Source organism: Rhineura floridana, chromosome 2, assembly GCF_030035675.1.
Source record: "Rhineura floridana isolate rRhiFlo1 chromosome 2, rRhiFlo1.hap2, whole genome shotgun sequence".
Taxonomy (NCBI): domain Eukaryota; kingdom Metazoa; phylum Chordata; class Lepidosauria; order Squamata; family Rhineuridae; genus Rhineura; species Rhineura floridana.
The window spans coordinates 107,934,494-107,958,787 of NC_084481.1; the positions used below are offsets into that span (position 1 = coordinate 107,934,494).

General features: G+C 42.6%; 1 protein-coding gene across 13 annotated transcripts in view; it reads left to right on the top strand.

The window, feature by feature from the left end:
* TSPAN4 (tetraspanin 4) overlaps positions 1 to 24,294 on the top strand; it is a 937,220-nt gene that overhangs the window by 602,598 nt on the left and 310,328 nt on the right. The window lies entirely within an intron of this gene.

Sequence of the window (24,294 nt, forward strand, 5' to 3'; positions counted from 1 at the left end):
GGATCTGTTCCTAAAATCCCAGGTAATGGCTGTGACCAGGAGTACTTTTGCAGGTGCACCATGCATGTTGCAAGAGAAGGTGGACTGCAACAGACATACATGACTTAGTTACATCAAGACTGAATCTAAGTTATGGAGGCAAATAGGCTCACTTGGCACCAATTCTAGTATCTTTTCAGTGCCAGGTTAAAACATCTTTGTTCTCTCAGATATTTTTAAGACCGCCCTCCTTTATTAAGATTTTAAATACTGGGCTGCTAACAAATTTTCCACTCTGTTTTATTATTTTTTTTATTTCATTGTATATTTTTATTATGCGTGTGTTTATTGTGCTGTCAACCACCCTAGGTTAAGATTGTATAAAGGGTAGTATACCCTAAATAAATTGATCACATTTTCTGCATGGAGCTGCCTTTTTTATAACTGTTTGGAAATTTCAGCAGTCCTGAAATGTGGCAGACAAGGTTTTAACTGGAGTTGAGACATTTGTTTTGGAGCATGTGACTGCTGTTATCGGCTTTACTGGTTTCTGGTTTGTTTCTAGGCCCCACTCAACATTCTGCTTTTCACCTGTAATAGCTTGAGATCGGGATTGGGGAAGGGTAGAGCTTTAGCTTTCTGTGTTTCAATCCCCAACATCTCCTGATAGGGCTCGAGAGGCCACTGCCTGAAATCCTGGAGAGCTGCTGCCAGTCAGTGTAGACAATACTGAGCTAAATGAACCAATGGTCTGACTTGGTATAAGGAAGTTTACTGTGTTCCTGTGATACTTAAAGGACCATCTACTTTCATATGAGTTGTCTTAGTCACTGAGATCATCAGGAGAGGCCCAGCTCGTATCCCACCTCTATCAGAAACACAACTGGTGGTGGGAACATGGGGGAGGGCCTTTTAAAATTTATTTTAAGGACCCAGACTGTGAAACCTTCCTACCTTGGGAGATTCTTCTGGCCCTCTCCTTTAATGATGCTGAGTAAACTTCTCTTCCATTGGGCCTTTGATCTAGCTGGACCATAAAGTGTGATGCCCTTAGCTTTGAAGAACTGGGGTGTTTTGTTTTTAAACTGTTTTTTCTTGGTGAAACATGTTTCACCCTTGACACTAAAATGCAAGATTGTCCTTGGAAAGGTATAAATTGGGCCTATTTAAAATGTAAAGATTTAAATGACAGTCTTCCCACAGATTTCTAAAGTTGCCTGAAGGGAATATTAGTCTTAAAATCCTGGCAGCTGCCCAGAACAGCATTACAGAAGAAAACAAAACATTACCTTAGACAACTTTGCAAAGTGCCAGGCACCCTGTACTTACAGGAAGCTTCATTGATACAAAGATGATAAGTTAGGTTGATGTAAGGCAAGGCTTTATCAGTAGAAATGCAACTTCTTCCAGGAAAGCTTCTTTAATGCTTCAGTGATATCACAAAGCACATTTTATGAGCTGCTATCTGCTCTGTTCAAGCTCTTCCCCTTGCTTTATAGTGTGTGTCATTTAAAATTGGGTGCTGAATCTTTCTTTCTGCATAGAGATGTTTCTGTGTCTTTTACCTTATTTTAGTAGCTTAAAATAACTTCTACTTTGCTTATAGTAACTAGCCAAATAAAAGAAGCTTTTCCTTGGATGTGTCTGATATGCGGTTCATGGACCTTGCATGACTCTTTTGGTTTAACTTTGCATAAATGATTATTGACATTGACAGTTTTTGTTGGAGACCATGTCCAATGAATTTGGCTTATGAATTATTATTATTTCATTGTGCAATTGGATAGGAACCTTCACAGAAGGTTTCCATGTGTTATTTAAACAATAAAGTATGTCTTGGTGTGTGAATGTTTGTGGAGGTAAGGATACTGTTGTTTAATTTTTTAAAAAAATAATCAGAGTTGATGCAATGTATATTGATACAGTTTTAATTAACACTAACCATGAGCTTTGCTTTTGGTAGGAAAACAAGCCTAAGAATTTGCTTGAGGCTCCTGAAAGATATTTTTAAAAAATCTGAAGATGGCACTAAGTAATTAATAGTAAATGTCAGAGCAATGTGCCATGGGGACATGTTGGGTGTAGGGTTGCCAGGTCTCCGGTTTTCTGCCGGAGTCTCCAGCAAAAGGGGGCCGTCTCCGGCCTCCGGCAATACTTCCTTTAAACTGGAGAATCTCCGGCTTTTCATTGGCCCCCTCAGCCACGCATGCGTGATTGACACACGCATACGTTGGGCTGTGGCTGGCCGCTTTCCCGCCCTTTCTCAGTCAGGCAGCCGCAGGCAGGGACTAGAGACGAGGACTGAGCAGCCGCCGCCCCTGCAGGGACCCCTCCAGCAGCAGTCCCTGCCCGCTTCTGCCACCCACAGAAGTACAGGTGAGGGTGATGGGTGGAGGCGAGCGGTGGCAGTGGAGGCCAGGCTGGGCCGGCTCCTTCTTAGCCCTGGTCCAGAGCCAGTTCCCCTGGGGCTCAGCAGTCTCTGGCTGGGGGGGCCCATCACAGCTGCTGCCACCCAGTGGCGCCCACAGCAGGAGGGGTGAAGCCACCGGCCGTCCTTTCCTGAGCAGGGGAACCGGCTCCGGGGCTAAGAAGGAGCTGGCCCTGGCCGGCCTCCACTCCTGCTGAGGCTGCCCGGCCGCGTGGGCCCCGTCTCCTAGCAACCGCTGCCGAGACAGGGCCCATGCGGCCGGGCAGCCTCAGCAGCAGCCGTGGAGGGCAGGCCGGGCCGGCTCCTTCTTAGCCCCGGAGCGCCTGCTCCGGAAAGGACGGCCGGCAGCTTCACCCCTCCTCCCTCTGGCTGGGGGGGCCATCGCGGCCGCTGCCGCCCAGCGGCACCCACAGCAGGAGGGGTGAAGCCACCGGCCGCCCTTTCCTGAGCAGGGGAACTGGCTCCAGGGCTAAGAAGGAGCCGGCCCTGGCCGGCCTCCACTCCTGCTGAGGCTGCCCGGCCACGTGGGCCCCGTCTCCTAGCAACCGCTGCCGAGACAGGGCCCACGCGGCCGGGCAGCCTCAGCAGGAGCCGTGGAGGGCAGGCCGGGCCGGCTCCTTCTTAGCCCCGGAGCTCCTGCTTTGGAAAGGATGGCCGCCGGCTTCACCCCTCCTCCCTCTGGCTGGGGGGGCCCATCGTGGCCGCGGCCGCCCAGCAGCGCCCACAGCAGGAGGGGTGAAGCGGCCAGGCGTCCTCGGGGCTAAGAAGGAGCTGGCCCCATCCGGCGTCCACTGCTGCTATGGGTGGCAGGCTGGAGGGAGAGAGAGAAAGAGAGAGGCTGGAGAGAAAGAGAGACTAACTGTCCATAGATGGGAGTAAAGTAGGTACATCGGGCTAGTTCTAATGACTTGGCCATCTAAAATCTGTTTAGAGACATCCTGTAAGTATTGCCATAAGCCTTTCCTCTCTCCTAGTTCTAGAGTAATGCTTAGAATATTTTTTTAAACCTGCATTTCCATTCATTTCTGTGCTTTGCAGTGTTTTGGAGGAAGGCTATAGGTAACTTCTAAACTAGATTATTGTTGGCCACAGACTAAACCTTCAAATGCCAATAAAAACGCAGTATAATATAATAATTTGGGATTAAGATGTTGTGTTGAATACCTGTTGAATGGGGAAGCTGATCCCAAAACTTGGCATTTCTGTAACATCTAAAGCAAGTTGATGGCAATATAGTTGGTGTAAAAAGGTGACTTGCTGTTTTTAAACTTCCTGTAAGTGTATTCATTGGCCTGTTCTGTAAAAGTCTAAATAAAGGTAGCTTTATATACTATTTTCTGTATTCTGCATTTACTGTTAAATAAAAAGCCCTTTATACCTGTTATTCGCCTACCAAAACCAAATGGTCTGACACAAACTAGAATTTTCACTCCGAGCCATAATCATACATTGAAAAGACACCAGAAATCTCATGTTGTGATTAATTACCCCTCAAAACATTTTAGTTGACCTCTCATACCTAACAGTGGAGTCATTAATCTATAGTATGTATCCTGAATGAGGCTTGGGAAGCGTTTGTGTGAAGGGGTATAGTTTTAAATGTGCAAAAATATTTTAACACTGATCTCCAATAAGGTGGTTTATTTTTTTTTACCAGTGCCTTTTGAAAGTGTACAAGTTTCTTTATAGCTGCAAACATATTGGAAATCTTAATTTAATCATAGTTCCTAGGAAGCTGCCATTTGTCCATCTAACTCCTGTCTACAGCAGTGTTCTTCAACCTTGGGTCCCCAGATGTTTGTTTATTTATTATTTGATTTATATCCTGCCCTTCCTCCTAGCAGGAGCCCGCCAGATGTTGTAGGACTACAACTCTCATCATCCCCAGCCAACTTGCTAATGGGTATGGATGATGGGACTTGTAGTCCAACATCATCTGCAGACTCAAGGCTTCAGACCCAACAAGTAGTTGATGGTAGTTTTCCAGTGTTTCAAATAGGTTCTTAGCTGTACTGAGAGATACTGGAAACTGAACCTGGGCCCTTCTGCATTTAAAACGTGCTCTTGCTGAGCTTACAGCCCTACTCACCACCCCATCAGATTTTGCATATGGGTAAAAAACTTTCTGAAGCAAGAAGACTCCTTTTTAGGGAAAGCATATGTGTTGGAGTAGGCAGCCAGTCCCTTAATTGTCTCCCTGGGCTCCTGCGGGAGGAAGGGCAGGGTATAAATTAAGTAAATAATAGTTCATGGTAAGAAAAGGGGAATGTCTCTAAAGACTGCACTTGTCATCTTCAGTTTTTAGGTACTTGCATTAAATCTCTTAATCTGCTCATCTAGTTGGGTCACCTTTTTTAAGAAGTCAAACTGCATAGTCATGTAAAGAGAACAAGGCCAACTTTGTACAGTGGTGCTTATTCCCAGTAAGTGGGTGTAGAGTTGCAGGCTGAAGTATTTTTGCTGCATTAAACTTGAAAATACAATTTATTTTATTTATGTGTATTGTATCCCACTCATCATAGACCTCTAAGCAGCAACCAAATCTTAAAATCCATTAAGAGCAATTAAAACATATCCAGCAATGAGAACAGAAAAAACAGCAGTAAACGTCATATACTCATAAAAGCCTGAGCAAAGAGGTATGGTTTTTCCTGGTGCTGAAACGCCAATGTACTCTTGGATGTGGCTTAGTTTCCATTGGACAATGAGCCCCCAGTTCTCTAAGCTGTTTGGATGCACTATTCAAATGTTTTAAATGTACAAAGTAGAAAAATAAATCCAAATAAAACTAAAGGATCAAAATTAGTTTTTAAAATTTGGGGGGATGTTTCACCTAAAAGGTGGCAGAAGGCAGGCCTTCCTAAAGTGGACTTTCCAAAGGCAGGGAACCACCACTACACAAAAAGCTTTCTTCATTTGCTACCTGCTGCACTACAAGCAGCAGAGGGATATGTGAAGAGGGAGGTGGATGGGCAGATGTCTCCAAGAGCATCTAACATGTTCTAGGTTGGATTTGGAGAGGGGGAAGGGCAGATAGTCTTATCAGCTTCAACTGGTGTGCATCAAACTTGTATGCCCACACCAGTATTAAGCTGGCAAATTCTAGGGTGTCCTTACAACAGACTGTTAAGATAGATTTGTTCTCATACTGGAAAGAGTGAATGCAGAAACACTGAGGTGATATTTTAGCCAGGAACTTTACTCCTCACACTTAGTCACTATGCTACCTTGTTCATCCCCCTCTTCACCCCTTTTCTGTCTTACTTTGGAAGTAGTCCTTACTTCCTTATTCCTCAGGCCCAATTTGCTACAGTAGGTTTTACTTCATCAGGAATGAGTTGCACACTGTTCAGTAGCGTCGGAATAACAGTTATAAAGCTGACTGATTGATTCCACATAAATACCAACCACCACCACCCATGAGAGTATGCTGCTGTCATTAGAATGACCAACAGGGTCCAGTCACAGGCTGGAAATATTAAAATAAATTGTTATGTGCCTTCAAGTCAATTATGACTTATGGCGACCCTATGAATTAGTGACCAACAGCATCTGTCATGAACCACCCTATTCAGATCTTCTAAGTTCAGGTCTGTGGCTTCCTTTATGGAATCAATCCATCTCTTAGTTTTTCCCAGCATTATTGTCTTTTCTAGTGAATCATGTCTTCTCATGATGTGTCCAAAGTATGATAACCCCAGTTTCATCATTTTAGCTTCTAGTGATAGTTCTGATTTAATTTGTTCTGACACCCAATTATTTGTCTGTTTTGCCTAGAATGCCCTCCCTTGTCCTTAACATGGCTGCAACCATATCTACTCAGAAGTAACTCCTATTGAGTTCTATGGGGCTTAGTTCCTTAATAAACATGCTTACAGTTGCTGCCTTCAGGGGCATCCATCTGTGCTCCCATCTAACATCTCTGCAACACTAAGCTCCTTTCTTCCAATAATGGCCTGGCCTGAGGGTACATAAACCCTTCTTGCCAGAAGCAAGTAAGCTAGATTAAATGTTCCCTAAAGGCGTTGAACTGTGACCTGGCAGACCAGGGTTCGAATCCCCACACAGCCATGAAGCTCACTGGGTGACCTTGGGCCAGTCACTGCCTCTCAGACTCAGAGGAAGGCAATAGTAAACCACCTCTGTCTGAATACTGCTTACCATGAAGACCCTATCTGGGATCAACTTGAAGGCAGTCCATTTCCATTTTGCATCACCATAAGCTTGTGAGAAATAATGACCTTGTCACTTCAGATGGACCTAGGAACACCCTATTTTAGGTAAGATTTCTATTTTAATCTCCAGAGAATTTTTTTTGAATGGTATGCTCCAAGCAACTGTGGTTGATACAATGTATCATGTTTAATGATGTCACTAGGGCCCACCCCGTGATGTCACTAGGGCCCACCCCGTGACATCACCAGGGCCCGCCCCCATTTTCTCAGGTTTTTGGATGGTTCCGACCTGGCAACCCTAGTAGGGTGGTATCCACTTGTGTCCCACTTGTACAACAGACCACTTGTGCAAATAGGATTTACCTTTCCTCTTCTCCCCCTGTAGTCCCCCAAATGCCCCCCAGATCTGCTCTAAGGGGTGCAGGGAGAAGGGATGGGGGAATTCTGTCATATCACTGGCTCGATGTTGGATCTTGCGTATTGTCTCTCATACAATGAAATTGTTTCCTCTAGAGAGGGGAATTCATGCTGTCTTAGACTGTGTTACTTAAAAGCTAATTATGACTTGTACATAAAGTGTTCTGCATGAAAACATTAACAGTGCCTGTTAACATTCTTGTGTAAGAAGACATTATAGATATGTAAGCTTAAGCCACGTAAGACAGATTCACACTACCACTTTTCTCCCACTGTGTGGATGTTTTGGAATCCCCCACTAGATGAGATTCATGCAGAACTTGGTATCCTAAAATGGTTCAACAAACATGCTGCTCCTAGACCACCACACAAACGGTAACCATAAAAAGTATTGTCATTGAATGGTGGCTTAGGCACTAGATTGAAAGCAGATTCGATCTTTTCACAAGTCTGTGTTCTAGGTGGTTCTTACTATGGAATGATGGCAAAATGACTGCATGTTAGTAGAAAGTAATCATGATAATCTAACTTCAGGGAGAGAGTTGAAATCATAGGGTTAGAAACCACCATAAAGCAAGAATATTTCTACACATTATTTTTCCCTTTCCTTTTTTCTTCGCAATCAACTATACAGTCTAGCCTAGAGGACGTGGGAGAGCAAGGGCAGTAAAATATCTGCAGAACAAATAGCCAGATGCCTTGGTCAGGCCTATCAGGCCTCAAGCATCTAAGAAGGAAGGTAGACATTCAACCAACCTGTGCAACTGGTCAGGGGGAAAATCCCTCCTCAACCTCAATATCAGGATGTAGTAGACTGGTCAATTAGGATGAATGAGGCACTGCCCCCGCAAACTCAGTTTGCCCCCAGCCAGTCCCCACATGCTTGCTGCCTTATTTACAACCAGTCCAGGGGTAGAATTGGCTCTTGGTTTCCTCCTCCTTAGTCTCGGTGTCCTTCTTAGTCTCAGGTTTGCCCTTGTAGAATTCAGCAGGGAAAAGGATGGAGACAAAACTAAACTGGCTGGACTTATCGTTGCTTCTGCCTCTGCCTGTCATTGGCCTCCCTGGCTTCTATCCTTCAAGTAGGCACTAGCCACCACTGAAATAATGTCATTTTCCATATGTGCAAAACCCAAGCACATACTTTTCTCATAGAAAATATTACTAGACTGTACATCAATGCACCTCAATAGCCTACATTTACTTGTAAACAAGATAACTTAATCTAGGAGGGAAATTATTTTATTTGATCTCAAAAAATGATATAATACCAACATTAACTAATATTCTAGCCTTCCATAAATTCATGTAAACCTGCCTTGAATTCATTGAGGGAAATGGCTTTTACATTTACAAAGTCTAGCATTTCATAACCAACATTAAAAGATCTTTCCAGACTCCCCCCAAAATTCCTGCATGTCTCCAACCATAGAAATGGAAATGGACTGCCTTCAAGTTGATCCTGACTTATGGCGACCCTATGAATAGGGTTTTCATGGTAAGTGGTATTCAGAGGTGGTTTACCACTGCCTTCCTCTGAGGCTGAGAGGCAGTGACTGGCCCAAGGTCACCCAGTGAGCTTCATGGCTGTGTGGGGATTCGAACCCTGGTCTCCCAGGTCGTAGCCCAACATTCTAACCACTACACCGCACTGCTCTGTATCTCCAACCATAAGAACACACATTACTAGGACTTGGTCAATCCTTGTGGTGTGTTTGCTGCATGTCCACAGACACATGTTTCCCCTTCAGAAGATGCAGTGTTTGCTGCAGAGACATGTGGGACACATTGCACTTTTCATACTGTGTGTGAAGCATCCCCTACTTATTGCTCATACCATGTTCTCTACTTTTTCAGTCATTCTAATTGCTCTGGCTTGCATCTGTTCTATTTTGAATTCCTACTTCTAGAGCATGGATGGGATGGACTGCCTTCAAGTCGATCCCGACTTATGACGACCCTATGAATAGGGATTTCATGGTAAGCAGTTTGCTATTGCCTCCCTCTGAGGCTAGTCCTCCCCAGCTGGCTAGGGCCCACTCAGCTTGCCACAGCTGCACAAGCCAGTCCGTTCCTTGTCCACAACTGCCAGCTGGGGGGCAACTGGGCTGTTTGGGACTATGCAGCTTGCCCACGGCTGCACAGGTGGCAGGGCACGTAACCCCTGAGCCACTCACTGTGAGGATGATCTTTAGCTGGCCCTTGACACCCAGGAGACATGAGTGGGGATTTGAACTCAGACTCTGGACTCCCAGCCAGGCTCTCCTCCCCACTGTGCTATAGTGACCAAAATTGGATATGGTATTCCAGCATTAGTATCCTAACTTACTGTAGCTGCTATACAAAAAAGAGAACAGGGAAACAATGGTAAATCTGGAACTTGTCTAAATATCAGATGGTTCACATTGTCTGTTGAGTATGTCCTGTTCATATGGACCATATAAAGGTGTGTGTTTCAGGTTGCATGTTGCGTTCCTGGTTTAATTGTTGCAAACCAAGGTCATTTTTGCCTGATGGCTCAGAAATTATTAAAAACCACTCAGATATAAATAAACCACACTGAGCCAAGATTTTCCTGGTTCATCTAACATTGTGCCCTACTTCCACATCTTACCAGCAGCTGTCCTTTCCTTTTTAATTAAAATTATCTTTCTCCCACCCCCCCAGATTTCATTTCATTTCCATACCACAGGGCTGCAATTTCTAGGCTTGTAAAGGAAAATAATGTTATTCATTGATGCTAAGTGAATCCCAGTGGCCTTGATGAACTGTTGTCAAGGTCTGATGTACTCTGTAAAGTTTTTTGCTGTCTTTTTTTTTGCATTCTGAAACTTTCAAGACACTGTAAAGATGAGAGGGATAGCTAATAAAATCTCCGAGAAGTTAAATGTAATGTTCAAGGATTTAAATGAACTTTGTGGTTTGCTCTAATTGTAAGAGGCAAAATGAGTATTAAGGTCTCTGCTATCAATGTGTTGGCTTACTACTGTACTTAAAAAAAAATCTGTTTTCATCTGTTAAGATCATATTCTCTGTTCGTTTGAATCAATGCTTTACCAGTGACTTCAAAAATAATTAGTCTGTCTAAGCTGTATAATGAAGAGCTGAATCCTTTCAGCAATATCTGTTTTGCTAAAAAGATTTGTGGTCAAAACCCTAGCTCTGTGACCTTCTATGATGTTGCACAATGCAAATTATTATGCCATAGAAAGTGTAAATGTATGTAAATAAATGCTATATTTAGATTCTGTATTCTTTACAAGTGAAATTCAGGCATGCCACCTTTCTATAACTTGGGAAAGATAGCCTTTATTGGCTGAGGGCAATGTATCCCGATCTCTCAACAGAGATTGAAAGAGCTGCCAGTTTTGGTTTCTGTTTCTCATTTTTTCCATTTTAAATTCAGTTCTACAGCAATCTGCAATTTTTTTAAAAATCCTCATGAAAATTCCTTAGCATTTTAGTGTGAAGTTCTCCTACTGAACATATTTTTGCATGCAGATTTGACTAATGTACACTTTTTTTTGCAAGTATTCTCCTATTAGAAAGTAGGAGAGTGTGGGACTGGGACAACACAGTTGCAGCAGAAGGGGTGGCAGATGGACATTTCTCTGTAGGATTTGAAATTAACAGCTAGATCAGTGATGAGGAGTCTGTTGCTCTCCATATGTTCCTGGACTCCAGTTTCCACCAACCCCACCTGGTATGGTCAATGGTCAGGGATGGTGGGGGTTGGAGACCAGCAAAATCTGGAGGGCCACAGATTTCCTACTCTGAGTTAGATGCTTGTGTGCAGGTTCTTAGTGTACTTTAGCCAAGCACATATTTCCTTTCTAATAGTTTTTTAATATGTTTTTAGTATTTTTTTGGTCTGGTGATGATGTATTATACTTTGAGCATGAAATACACAATGTATTCTAATACAATTCCTTTCTTTTGCTGCTCGACAAATGGGGGAAACAGCAGTGCAAGTGGAGTTACTTCCCCTGAAATCGTTTCTGAAAGTCTAATGAGCAGAGAATGACTTTGCTTTCTCTCATCATGCTTCTGTTATAAACAACCAGTAACAGGTTGGCTATGAGGCATATAGAAATGTCAGAATATTATTACCTTAAGTAGTATTTTTGCAGTAAAATGATCTTCTTCCACATCATTTGAAAGGAAGATTTGAGTTATGTTGACAGTCAACTTTTTCTTGCTCTCAGACATTTGGGAGAAAAGGAAGTGGGCATAGCTGATGTGAATAAAGAGAACTGGATGTTGCTTTTGAACCACCACCTGGGTGATCTTGGAAGGCTAGCTTAATGGCTGTGTGCCTTAGTTTCCCTATAAGTGAAATATGGGTAACTGTCATGACTCTGGAGTTCAGCAGAGACCAGGATATCAAATCAGGGGCAACACTGGCATTAGCAGAGGAGCTGGGCTAGGCTTCTGATTCTGAGCCTGAGGCTGGTGATCAGGGGCCTACTAAACCTCACGTTGGCAGGCAAAAGCCCACTGAACCAGATCCCACAGCATAAGGCCTGTAGAACCTGAGCCCCCCTGGGCTCAAGGAACTGAATACCTCAAACACTATTTTGCCAAGCAAACAATACAGGAAGTGCTCTAGGTGAGGACATGGAGTGCAGGAGAAGCAAGTTGCTGATTAGGACCTCTCCTTGGTGCTGTGAGACCCAAACTGCCTTGCTAGGTGGACTCTTCTGTGGGACTAGAAGAGGACAGTAATAGATACTGAGGTGGTATACTGTTGATATAGGTGTCATAGCAAAAGGTTTTGTTCATCATCCCTCAGAAAGTGATGTGAGTTTCACTCAGCTGAAGTTCAACAGTACTACTTCCTTCACTCTTCTGTTGATGCCATGATGTTGTTTATTTGCATTCATTCCATTCCAGGAGGCTTAATTGGGGCTCTCAGACACGCAGTCATCCAGGCACTTCCCTGGCTGAGAGACCTCTCCTTAGCTTTAATGATATCACAGCTTTTGAGTAGGACTTGTTTTATGTCACCATTTGAAACTGTTACATGGATTTGTGCCTTTGGGGAGACTGCTTTTCAATAGCAAAGAATTCTGGTAGTTTTTTAAAGTTTATTATTATTATTATTATTATTATTATTATTATTATTATTATTATTATTATTATTACTCTTTATTTTTACCCCGCCCTTTTCCCAAAACTGGAACTCAGAGTGGCTTACAAATAAAAACTACACATAGATAAAAAACATACAAAAATATACAATTAAAATAGAATTAAACTATTCGTAACATTAAAACCATGAAACATACACTTAAAATACTAAGACAATTTAAAACATTAAGAATAGGACCATAGAAAATACAACAGACCTTATGAGGTCCTATCTTAAACATCTTCTAGTCCAAAAGCCTGTCGGAATAAAAAAGTCTTTGCCTGCCGATGGAAGGATAGCAAGGAAGGGGCCATTCGTGCTTCCCTAGGAAGAGAGTTCCAGAACCTGGGGGCAGCCACCGAGAAGGCCCTATCTCGCATCCCCACCAATCGCGCTTGCGAAGGTGTTGGGACTGAGAGAAGGGCCTCTCCTGAGGATCTCAACGCCCGGGCAGGCTCATATGGGGAGATACGGTCTGACAAATAGCCTGGACGTAGGCTGTATAGAGCTTTATAGGTCAAAACCAGCACTTTGAATGTGACCGGAAACATACTGGCAGCCAGTGGAGCTGTCGCAACAAGGGGGTTGTATGGTCCCTGTAACCAGCTCCAGTTAGCACTCTGGCTGCAGCTCTTTGTACCAGTTTAAGTTTCCGAACAGTCTTCAAAGGCAGCCCCACGTAGAGTGCGTTACAGTAATCTAAATGGGATGTAACTAAGGCATGCATCACTGTAGTCAAATCAGGCATTTCCAGGAATGGGCGCAGCTGGCGCACCAGTCTTAACTGGGCAAAAGCACTCCTGGCCACTGCAGAGACCTGGGCCTCCATGTTCAAAGCTGAGTCCAGGAGCACACCCAAACTGCGAACCTGTGTCTTCAGGGGGAGTGTAACCCCATCCAGCACAGGCTGAATCCCTATTCCCTGATTTGCCTTTCGACTAACCAGGAGCACCTCTGTCTTGTCTGGATTTAATTTCAATTTGTTCGCCCTCATCCAGTCCATCACTGATGCCAGGCACCGGTTCAGGACCAGGACAGCTTCCTTGGCTTTAGGTGGAAAGGAAAAATAGAGTTGGGTGTCATCCGCATACTGATGACACCGAACCCCAAACTCCCAGACAACCTCACCCAGCGGTTTCATGTAGATGTTAAATAACATGGGGGACAAAACTGAGCCCTGAGGGACCCCATATGTCAATGGCCAAGGAGTCGAACAGGAATCCCCCAGCACCACCTTCTGGGTTCGTCCCTCCAAGAAGGAGCCGAGCTACTGCAACACAGTGCCCCCAAGTCCCAACCTGCCAAGGCGGCCCAGAAGGATACCATGGTCGATGGTATCGAAAGCCGCTGAGAGGTACAGTAGAACCAACAGGGACACACTCCTCTTACAGCTTTTCATAGTATTTCAGTATAATTTGAGATGTAAGAAGTTTTGAGAAAGGTTGCAACGTCTCTCTCTCAATAAAGAGTGCCAGATGTCTACAGACCATTCTCTTTGGATACTTCCACAAGGCAGTTTATTGTGGACTTGGTGCTGCTAATGCATCCATTTTTTTCACAGCATCCACACAACTTCATCCTCGTCAAAATCCCATCCCATATGCCCTCCCCCATTTAATTCAGATCTACCATTTCCATATCAGATTTTCTGCAGAAATGATTGTTCCAGATCAAATGGAAAAATACTATAGGATGGCGTTTTGATGAGGACATCATGGGAACACTGTGCAAAACTTGCATGCATGAGCAGGACCATGCTGTCAATAAACTGTCACGTTGTAGCACCCTTAGTGTACTTTTTTATGCATTTTTGTTTTGTTTTGTTTTGGCTATCGATGCAAGTTCAAGAGTTTTGTTTGTGGAGCTCCTAATTATGTCATTTCCAATTACAGGTGTCTGAGGTTCCTAGTGAGACTAAAGCAGGGATGGGGAACTTGTGGCCCTCCAGATGTTGCTGAACCTCAGCTCCCATCAACCCTGGCCACTGGCCAATCTGGCTGGGGGTAATAGGAGTTGGAGTTCTAAACATCTGGAGGGTACCACATTGGCTAACTCTGGATACAGATCCCAGTTCAAAACAACTAAGGGAGGGAATGAAAGATCTGTATATTTTTACAGGCAGAATACTGAGACAATGCATGTGCAGTACTGTACAGTAGCATTTTCATCTAGTTAAGATGTAAAAAACAATGGCATGCCCCTAAATGAGATTTTTGCCTATGTTTTCATGTTGTTGCCAAACTCCTTGTTAGGTAGAGATCAAAAGCCTTGCGACTGGTGCAAACAGCAGGTGAGATATAAACATTCCTATGATCATGCCATAAATACCTCAGTGTAACATAGATATTGAGCTATATGTGACTGGGAAGTAGATGGGTTAGCTGATAATTAGGGTGTCAGCAGGGATAAGGCTTTTGATGGCCACTTATTAAGACTTCAGCTATTTAAAGTGCCATGCACCTTGCTGCTGAATGAATGAGAGAAGCCCCCGTGAATGATGTGAGAGAAAATTGAGAGTCTTTAATTCAAAACAAACAGAAAAATTGTTCATAATCCCTAAGTGAATCTGTCTCTGTTCTGCTTGAATAATAATTTGGAAGTGGTAGAGTTCTCTAAGAATTTCCTATTGCTTTTGACTTTCACAAAAAATGCATTTAAAATAATTTCCATCCTTTCCCCATGTGCATGCAGAGTAGCAAAGTAGTTCATTCCATGCCTGCTGATGCCTGCTTTATGCCTAGAATGCCAATGATTTAAGTATTTGTCTGTAATGTTCTTAATACCCATTTATTGGCAAAAACATGTATACAGAAACAGAATGTAGCATTGAAAAGGATTTGAGGTATGGAATGGGATCAAACTGCACACCAGAGTACTGTGTGTACTTTGGTGTAGAATCAGCAATACCCTTTTTGATAGAAACTCTTGCTTAATCCCAGTGTTGTCATCACTCTCTTCAATCCTCTCCAGGTTTATGCAGTTGTGGTAGATGAGTTTGCCCGCTGACTTTAATTAGAGGATTGTGATCCAACTCATATGAGTTCTAAAGAATAGCTTTGCTTGAAAAAATAATGTAAATGAAGGATAACTTCTTCAAGCAAATGCTATATGAGAGGCAGCTCTGTTCAGTTTGATGGCAGTTAAAAGTTTAGGTTGTTTTCAGAGACACCATCCTTTACACTACCATGTTTTTCATGTAGCTTTTGTCTTCTGTTCTAGGTAGTAGTTTCAGCTAGATGGGGTTCCAGTCTGAATTGGGAGGAAGGGAGGGAGAGATGCTAGGCAAAAGTTTGCGTTTCAGGAAAACAAGCCAGGCAAAGACGAGCAACATCAAACTGAGGTTCCAGCAAGGCAAACTCAAGCAAAGCAGAGGTCAAGTTCCAAGTCCAAGTTCCAGGTAGCACCCTGGATAGCTATGTGTGAAGATCACGCTAGAGAGTCAAACAAGTGGGGCCAAATGTTGCTTCAGTGACAAGCAAACCTAGACTGAGCCTTGAATAGAGCTGTAGCTCAATGTAGGTGGCTGGTTCCACCTCTGAAAAGAGAATCCTTCTCAGTTAAAGAATCCAGCCTTCTTCATTCAACATTTACTCCAGTACAGTGGTGGTGGGGGCATGGCTCTGCTGAGGCTAGAGTACATGGATGGCCACATTGCCACCTTGGGTTGGAAGGATGCTTGCAAAACAGGCTCTTATTGTGCTGGTATTTCTGGGGCTGTGGAGACATTTGAGACTGGGTCTAGGAGCAATTCCGTCTCCCATTCTCTAATACCTCCTTGGAATCCATGGCTGCCTCCCCTGAAGATGGAAGGTCAGACCCAGGATCATGACAGATTGCTACTTTAAATTTGCAAACTGTGTGAGCTAACATGCAGTCTGTCATCATACACAGCCAGTCTGAATGGAAGATCATGCTCAATGAGGTTATCACAAGGGCAGCTGAAAGGATTTATGAGCCCCACATTCAACACAAATCTTTGCCCCGCTTTTTAAATTTCCCCATTGTGATATATGCGTCACTTCTAACTCTGGCTTACTCCATGCCATGTTGGGTGTGCTGCTCATATTCAGTGCTCTCACTTGCAGTGACGTCTGAAATCCATCTGTGGTATTTGCAGAAATTCTGGTTTTTCTACTTTGCTTCCAGTCACATCAATCATTGGAATGGCTGCTGGGTTCCCCCCACACACTCCAGATGCCGCACGTGTTACACTGTTAGACCAACTCTTATCCTTGAATGGCTGTGCTAGACTTCCTCATGACATCCCTTCTCTCTCTCCCCCCCCCTCTCTCTCATAGGTTTGATCTGAAGGTGGGTCTTCACATGCCCTTCCCTTTGGACTATCAGAGCTTTACCTCCTCCAACTTTAATCCTCCTGGGTTCTTAATTATCACAATATCCATCACATAAATTTACTATGTTAATCTACTGTGGGACACTGAAATTGGAGAAGCTTTCAATGCCTTGTGCTATTACATTTCTTCACGTGGTCAGATTTGGCTGCTACCAGAACAGCAGGTGCCTCCTGTTTGATGGGATTTGTGTATGTCCACATTCACGTGCTCTAATAGATTAGTTCCTCATCCTTTCCCCTACAAATTATTTTCCAACTTCTATCTGCAGCAGCTTTTAAACAATAACTGTTTTTAATCTCTGAGCTCTCACTTGGGCTTTACGCATGTAGTATTTTTCTTGTACCAAAGTCTATTTAGCTTTAGCTACCTTCTGATGAAACAGTTTCCTAGATCTTTCCCTCCAATTTGATTCAGCCAGGTTATACCAGAGTAACTCTTGATTCTCAGCAGAATGGCTGAATCCCTGAAATTCATTAAAACAAATTAATCTCTCAGATTAACAACATGCCTCATTGCTTTTGTCCTGCCTTGACTAACAACTTTTGACAAGTAAATTATTGTGTCGGTAGTCCTTGCAAGATGGAGTGAATTTAGGAAATTGGCAACAGCTTCAAAGCACAAACAGCTTATTGTCATGAGAAATATGGCAGATTTGCAGGGAAGCTGAACCCAATTATCCATACTCTCCTTGGGTAATGCCAAGCTGTTGGAGGCTAATTGCTCAGAGTTTGGGCCAATTTATCAAGACGTTTTGCGTTTTTCTAAACAACCCCCCCCCCCATGGTTTTGCTCTTCTGAAATGCAGTTCCACATTTTTAATTTTCAGTGTGGCTTTTGTTTTAATTATACTACTTCAGTTGAATTGGCTTGGGACTGATGAATGAATAGCTTGGTATTGCACATTAGCATTTTCATTTCAATATTGGGGTGGGAGGTCGTTATGAGGATGTTGATAAATAGCTGGCTTCCACATTTGTTATTCTATGATATGTCTTAGAACAGTCTAATCACTGACTGAAAGCCATTGCTTTACTTCAACACATTGGCAAGATCAAAATCCTTTGTACAATTCCAGTTGGCTTGAGACCTTGATTAGACTCTATCATTATGTTAGCAACTCTGGGGTTTGGACAGGGAGTCTCATGACTTGAGACTGGGACCTAGCTTAGTGACCTACTGTGGACTATATGTGTTATGGCCTTAGAGCCCTGTTCAGGCATGCAAGAGAACTGAGGTGTCTAATACCATCTGCTACTTGATTAACCAGGCCTGGTAGAAACATCTGAACTTGACCAGATGTCAGTTAAAAATGTGGATTGAACAGACCTGGTATAAATTCTAGAAGGCTGTCCTTTTGCCTTTGATCAACAGAGCTGTGCCTTTTTTCTTTGGCCCTGCTATTAGGCAGAGTGAGGTGATTGCCTCAGGCAGCTGATTTTGGCTATCATAAAGAGCAGCAAATTAGTAGTTGTTTAATTTGTTGTTGTACTTTTAGTGCCAGGAATGGGGGAGAAGTGACTGTGGGATTTTCTGTCTTGGATGCCAAAATAACTTTACTGGCCTTGGGTACTTATGCCCTTTACTGCCAGGGGGGAGGGGGATTTGCTGCTCTGCCTCAGGCAGCAACATGTCTTCAGCTGGCCCTGAGTTCAGCCTAACTTTTCTGAGTCAGGGTTTCAGAGGTAAGAGGGTTTCAGAGGTAAGAGGTGTGTGTGTGTGTGTGTGTGTGAGAGAGAGAGAGAGAGAGAGAGAGGGGGAGAGGGGGAGAGAGGGGGAGAGGGGGAGAGGGGGAGAGGGGGAGAGGGGGGGAGGGAGAGAGGGAGAGAGGGAGAGATACCCATACACCAGATCTCTGGGTTGGGTTAGGCTGAGAGATGATTGGCTCAAGTTCACCTAGTGAGTGGGGATCTGAACTTGTGTCACCTGCCTCCTAGTCCAGCACTCTAACCAGTACACCACCACAGTTGCTCTGTAGGAGTTCAACCTAAAGTATAAAATTGTAGCTTTAAGCATGAGGCAAGTAGTACTAGTTGTGACAAATTATATATGTTACATGAACTATGAGAAGACATCAAGATATAGACCACAGCAGCAAGGAATGATATCTGTCAGAAACTGAACAGCATGTACAAATAGCAAACAAAAGGAAAAATTACCTCATTGTCTTTTCCTTTCCCACAGTGAATATAGGAGTACTAGAAATATGCAGTTTCTGATTCATTTTAATGTAATCACTTCCCAAAGGGAAATTGCTGTAGGACTGGATATTTTACTCTCCCCTTCTTCTGATCTCTTAGAACAGCAGCTCCCAAACCTTTTCCCCCACTTGAACATTGCTGAGGGTCTTGGCAGACCACTTAATGATTTCTCTGCCTGTTGTAGCAACTACAACACACAGTGCCATATGCTGCATGATTGTTAATTGTATTTTTATTGCTTCTTTCCATAGGATTCAGATTGTAGTACCATAAAATACAATATAAGAAATAAAAAAAGAAATAAACATACAATCAAAAATCCATATTAATATTGAATGCAGACATGTCAGGGACCACCTGAATGAAGCCCGTGGACCACTGGTAGTCCATGGACCACAGTTTGAGAACCCCTTGGTTAGAATAAACCTTTCTTTGAAGCTTTGCAGGTTTCTACTGATAAGTAATCCTTAGGAAAAGGATTGCCTCAGCTTAGCCTCTTGTTTTTTAACTCTGTTCTTACTATTGTGCCTAGCATTTGGTTCTCACATGTGTATGCACACACTTTGTGGATTCAACATGCATGCATTCACACACACGTACACTGTCTGTATAATACGTGTAAGCCATAATATGTCATTCAAGTTGCAAAGGGTCGAATGTATGTTGACTTAACAATAAGGTATTTGTGGTTGATAGAAAGGGCAGAACAAAACAGGATACAGAGAAGAAACTAGCATGTGAGAATGCAGCCATCCAGATCTGTCATATCATGTCACTTTACCTCAAACCCTATGCTTTTCATATCATATAATTATAGAATAGTATAGTTGGAAGTGGCCCGTTAAGTAATCGAGTCCAACCCCTTGCTCAATGCAGGAATCCAACTTTAAGCATACCCAATCGATGGCTGTCCAGCTGCCAGTTGAATGCCTCCAGATGAGTCAGTGCATGTATTAGATGAAAATCACCATTTGTTGACACATAGAGATGAGAAATCAAGTTACATATTTGCATGTATGAAATGGCACCAGCATATGATCCTGCCACAATTAATGATGGCTGAACTTCAAAAGTTACATTTCAATGGGAGTGAATTACTATTTTATAAATCTCTTGTAATGGTGCTCCTACCAAGTTTTTCTGTGTTGTTTTTCATTTCTAACAGGAACCATAATTATTTATAGTTCATTTCCATCCAGCAGTCAGGGGAGACACAATATTTTAAAAAACAAAAAAACAGGTATAAAATATTTCATTAACATTCAATTTAATATAGCTAAAATAATATCAGATGCTATCCCTACCCCCCATCACTTAACCCCAGTCACCAGACTAAGCAGAAATGTCTTGAAATACTCTGAAAATGTGTTTCACAACTGGAAATATTAACCATAATCATAATGCTTCTAATCAAATGCTCCTGGTTTGTGTATAATAATGCGTTTGCCAGCTCTTACATTACGAAGTCCATTACTTCCTTTCCCATTTAACATTAGAAATAATTATGTTTCTGTTCTTTATATAATCTAAAGTTCTGGTGTATGGTTTCGAAAAGTTTATGGTTTAGAAAATTCTAAGGGGGTAGACTCTACAATACAATTGTTTTCAGTAACACCACTCTCAGATCAACCCTTTTTCTTGTTTCAATAATTGTACTTCATTTTTTGTTATTGAGTTCTTGATATGGGAGGCTTTTTTTATTTGCTACTTTGACTCCGTGAGCTATGTAATGATAGTTCACATTTAATCTCCCAAAATAAATTCAGCATTTATTCCTGTAACAATACATGTTTTTATCTCAAGGTTATATGAAGATGCATTGCAATAAAAGACCCAGCTGCATCTTGCAGTAATGTGAAATTAGAATTCCTGGGGTTGAGACACAATCAATATTTATTTATTTGTATAAAAATGTAAACTTTACCTTTCAAATGCACATATATTATACAAGGTGGCTTATGTAAATTAAATAACAGGATAAATATATAACAACACTATCAGCAACAGAAATCATATTATAGCAATAATAAATTAAGAGTTTTATACAAATACTTAGATTAGGGTCATGGAAATCAATGGCAAAACATAAATCTATTGATTTCAGTGGGCTTGTTCTTTGACCTAAAAATATAACAGTATCAGCAAACTTGACAATGACAGCCCTGCAGAGAGCAGATAAAACAGTTTTCCTTTAAATCGTTTAACATTAATGATTTTTTAAAAAGAATCAGAATTATATTTCTGAGCAGTATATTAAAAGTTAACCTAGAATTTTTATTGCTTGAATGTCACATTTGCATTGTTACTGTCTTCGTTATTGCCAATCGCTATGGCTTGGATCCTAAGTTAGCCTTCCGCAGATTAGACAGATCCTTCCATTAGAGTCACTTTTGAAAGCAGCAGAGGATCCTGTGGGTGGAAAGGCAGGTGCCAGTTCCCCCCTTCACCTCCCCCATTCCCACCCTAGAGGGTCCTCCTCCCTTCCATCAGTGGCAGGAAATGCAGGATTTAAGCCACAAGAAAAGGAAAGATTGAAGTCCAAATCATGCAGTGTAGTTTGTTACTTTTGATTTGGGGTAAAGATAAAATGGATTCACAGGTATATCTCTACTGCTATTTTCTACTATGCATATAAGACTGACTTCCGACTGAGTGATACATACAGAAGCCAAGTTCACATGCATCATTAATGGTTATCTGCCTGCCTCCTAACATTGCCATTACATTTCTTCAAAAGCAAAACTGGAAATAAGTTTGGAAATTCCTGCTTGGGAAAAACACTCAGGGAATTTTAAGGGAAGAGTTTTCAAGATGGATTTAAAAAATCAATAAGACAAAAATATATAGCAAATAATACTGCTATCAGTACCTAGGGAGAAATATGACAACAGCATTTCAAAGTAATTCAGTAAATAATTTCGGAAGAACCCTGGAAATCTCTCACCTCTTGGAGACTGGGGTGGTGCACAACATAACATTTCAATAATGCTAATGGCCCATCTCAATTTTCATTAAAGCATAACAAGAATAATTGTAGTAACAATTAAATAAATGCAAGCTGTAAAGCAATGAAAAGTTGCACTGAAATAGTAAGCACAAACACAGGAAACACGTAGATGATAATAGCATTATTTTTAAAAAAATTAGTTTTAGTGAATCCATCAAGAGTCTGTTAATACAGCCTTCCACAACCCAGTGTTCTTCACATATTTTGAACTACAGCTACATCAGCCTCAGTCAGCATGACCAATGGTCAGGTCTGATGGGAGCTACAGTCCAACATCTGGAGGGAACCAGGTTGGGGAATGCTGGGCTAAGCAAACAAGATGGGGGGTAGTACCATTCACTGAGCAGCTCAAACCACCTGTGGATTTTATTCTGCCCTCCACCTCTCTTCTCACCAGTACATCCTCCTTATGCCCCATGATAGCAATACACCAGAGTCTAGGCCCTTGCCTGTACTACAGTTCTGAAATGATGACCTTCCCTCCTTGTCTGAAGGCCAGCAAGTCTTTTATGGTGCCTCTAGGAAGGAGATTGAACCTTTGAGGTCATGATGGTGTAGCAACCTCTCTTTCTCTTCAGTGGCTTACTCTCTGCGGCTTATCTTCCCAAGTGCTTTTCTTAAGAGAAGGTCACCTTCAGTATTTGAGATCCCGCTGAAATAAAAGCGACAGGAGCACCTTTCAGAAGTAAGCTATAGATGGTGGAGGGCCCTGCAGTGCTCATCCATTCATCCCTTTTGCTTTTAAATTTGGATCCCCACCTTCCTCTTTTTATGCAAACAGGGCAGTTCTAGTTTGGACCTGATGCCACCCATAACAGGCCAAGCCTCCCAGAGTTGGAGTTTGGGTGTTGTATTACTGGTGACATGGAACATAGGGCTACCAGCCCAGTCTGGTATGAGGCCAAGCACCTGCTGGACATACCTAGCAACTGCTGGAAGTAGTGTCTTGAGCTACCTCTGCTAGCACTGGCTGTGAGAAAAGGAACTCTTTTCATTCTTTGCAAAAGCCTGGGTCTCTTCAGGACAGCCAAACTCTCCAGATCAGCTCAGTACAGTTATATTATTTGAAGTGATGCCAAAGACACAGCTTTTTGATAGGTCGAGAGTAAAAAGAGATCCTTACAATTTCCAAATCTATGTTTGGGCCTATGCTACTTGACATTTTCCTTTTTAATAATTATAATAATATCTTGATAGCACTGTGAATCTAATCATTTATGTTTTTGCACAGGGTGCTGTTTCAATACAATAAAGACTTGCACTGGATTGCTCTGGGCAACATTGATTAGATATTGCAGATGACAATTTAACATTTATATTGATCGGGGGGCCCCCCAACAAACATGATTTAATGCTACACAGCGGAGTCTTTTTAAATAGGAGCTATGAAAGAACCTAGAATTAAGAAGTGATACAAACTGGTTGTGTTCTTACAGAATTTCTTGTTAAGAAATTGACTGTTAGGAATGAAACATCTCTGTATTACAATGGTAATCAGTTTGTTTTTAAGTACAGCATGTGGTAAATTCTTATAACAGGTCTGAATGTATTGTTAACAAAAGGGGACTAGTTGAATATTAAGACAACCTGTACTTATCAAATAAATAATTCTCCTGAGTAAGTAGGGGTCCATTGAACATATCTATAAATGAGACAGAGGTTTCCAATAGGACTGGCTTTACCATTAGGTAAAGTGAGGCAGCTGCCTCATGCAGCAGATGCATGGGAGGCAGAGAGCGATTGCACAACAGTTGTGTGTGTTGCATGATGGAGCATGTTGTCTCATCTCCCCTGTTGAAGTAAGATTCAATTGCCAGTCCAGTCAGCTTCTGTGTGTGTGCCGGGGTGGGGTGGTGGAGCATGTCCTTCATTTCAGGCAGCAAATGTCTTGGGCCAGCTTTGATTCCTCAAGAGAAAAAGATGCAACAGCCATTATAGCCAGGGCCAAAGTCATTAATATACGGCTTGATTGTATAGTTGTGAAATCTGAGTTTAGATAGTAAAAATGCTTGAGAAATTTGATACTTGCAAATTCTGATATAAACTGATCTGATCTACACTTTCCAGATTACCATACAGACTGGAACTTAAGTTAACCACACAGAGCTGGTTCTAAAGGGTGGCCAGGTGGGGCACTGGCCTGATGGCCCCTGGAGCTACAGGGGGCCCCTCAGCTGCCCCTCCGCTCACCTTCCGTGATCCGCGCCCCCCCCACCTACCTGTCTGCTGTCTTTTACCATTGCCCTTGACGAAGATGGCGGCCGCAGTTTCCCTAAGGTGCTGAAGCCCCTGCCACCATCTTAGTTGATGGCAGAGATGCGCGTGTGTAGCACACACGAGTGCCATCAACAAAGATGGCAGCGGAGGCGTCATCCCCTTAGGGAAACTGTGGCTGCCATCTTCGTTAAGGGCAATGGTAAAAGACAGCAGACAGGAAGGGGGGGGTGTGCACATGCACGTACACACACACACACACATGCCGGGGGCCAGGGCAAGCTGATGCCCAATGGCCCCGGCATTCCTGGAGCCAGCCCTGCAACCACATTTTCACATTTTCTGACTGTTCCTGTACCATTCTTGTATCAAATTCAATTTTAAAATGCA